The sequence below is a fragment of the Phocoena phocoena genome, chromosome 4 (assembly GCF_963924675.1).
Source record: "Phocoena phocoena chromosome 4, mPhoPho1.1, whole genome shotgun sequence".
NCBI lineage: Eukaryota > Metazoa > Chordata > Mammalia > Artiodactyla > Phocoenidae > Phocoena > Phocoena phocoena.
In genome coordinates, this window is record NC_089222.1 from 56,008,228 (window position 1) to 56,010,172 (window position 1,945).

The 1,945-nt window shown below is 41.6% G+C and overlaps 1 pseudogene; it reads left to right on the forward strand.

The window, feature by feature from the left end:
* Positions 1–336: 336 nt before the first annotated feature.
* On the forward strand, positions 337–1,219 carry LOC136122354 (homeobox protein NANOG pseudogene; annotated as a pseudogene).
* Positions 1,220–1,945: the final 726 nt, after the last annotated feature.

The following is a 1,945-nucleotide window of genomic DNA, read 5'->3' on the forward strand; positions in this document are numbered from 1 at the left end:
AAAGACTTTAAAAATGGTCCACATCAAAAAAATAAAATCTTAAAAAAAATAATAAAACAGGTGGGCGTGGGGCTGCCAGGAGGGGCGGGTCGAAGTATGGCTGAGCCTTATTTATAAGTCTAGAGCCTCCACAAATTTTTTTGTCATTTTCCTACATTGGGCTGGAAGGCTTCTGTTATCACACAGGTGACTTCCCTTCATCCCATGTTTTTAATACTTTTACACCTGGACATCTTCACCTTTCTCTAAGCTCTTCTACCTAGATTCTTAAAGCCTGGACTTTTCCTACCATCTATCTAGCTCTTTGGTTTTCTCCCTCTCCTTCAATTCAACAACATGAGTGTGGACCCAGCTTGTCCCCAAAGCCTGCGTGGCCCCAAAGCATCCAATTCTAGGGAATCTTCACCAATGCCTGAGATTTATGGGCCTGAAGAAAATTATGTGTCCTTGCAAATGTCATCTGCTGAGACCCACGACATGGAGACTGGACAGTCCTGATTCTTCCACAAGCCCCAGAGTAAAACTACTGGCCACAGCTGCAGACAAGAGCACAGAGAAGAAGGAAGAGAAGGTCCTGGTCAAGAAGCAGAAGACCAGAACCGTGTTGTCTCAGACGCAGCTGTGTGTGCTCAATGACAGATTTCAGAGGCAGAAATACCTCAGCCTCCAGCAAATGCAAGAACTTTCCAACATCCTGAACCTTAGCTACAAACAGGTTAAGACCTGGTTCCAGAACCAGAGAATGAAATGTAAGAGGTGGCGGAAAAACAACTGGCCCAGGAATAGCAACATTGTGACTCAGGGCCCAGCAACTACAGAATACCCGGGCTTCTATTCCTACCACCAAGGATGCTTGGTGAACTCTTCCGGAAACCTGCCCATGTGGGGTAACCATACCTGGAATAACCCAACTTGGAGCAACCAGAGCTGGAACAGTCAGTCCTGGAATAACCAGAGCTGGAACAGTCAGACCTGGTGCCCCCAAGCCTGGAATAACCAGACTTGGAACAATCAATTCAACAACTATGTTGAGGAATTCCTGCAGCCCCAGATCCAGTACCAGCAAAATTCTCCCGTCAGTGATTTGGAGGCCACCTTGGAAACTACCGGGGAAAGCTATAACATAATACAGCAAACTGCTAAGTATTTCAATTCCCAACAGCAAATCATGGATTTATTCCCAAATTACTCTCTGAACATGCAGCCTGAAGATTTGTAACGATGGCTGTATTATTCAATCTCAATTTGAGCCATGACTGTATTACTTCCCTAGAATTTTTCTTTTACAATTACGTCTCTCTCTGCCTTGATAAGCTGCTTTTCATTGTGCCTTTTGTGTCAGTTTGGGGGTGTATGATTGGTGTCTAATCAAAGAGGTTTCAGAAGCATTGACTTCTACGGACAACATGATAAAAGATGACTGGCGGCTATAGATAACTAGGTTATAATACTATTTTTTGGATATCTTTAGGATCTAGAACCTAACCTCAAGAATAGGGAGCAAAAGTACAAAGATGTGTGATGAAGGATTATTCATATTTTCTGGGATGGGGAGGTTTTACTTGTTAAGAACCTCAGTTTTTAAGGTGAAGGATTAAGCTACAATGTGCTTCACTGATTTCCTCTGCCCCTTTTTGCTATTTTACTTACAGCCCCTAATTTTTTCCACCACTCTAGTATTTGTAGAAAGATGTTTTGATTTGTCCACATCATAATACTACCAGTTGGCTGGTTCGTTTATAAGTACCAATAAATTAAAAAATTATCCATTTAGATAAATAAATAAAAATAAAACAGAGCTCTCAGTTCCTTGATATTTCCTTAGCCTTCCATAGCATCCAGCACACCAGCTTACACATAGTAGGTGCCCAACAAAAATTGATTTGAATTGATTTGACAGAGAATAAGTAAATTTGGGTCAGTATGTAGAGTAAAATACCTATAA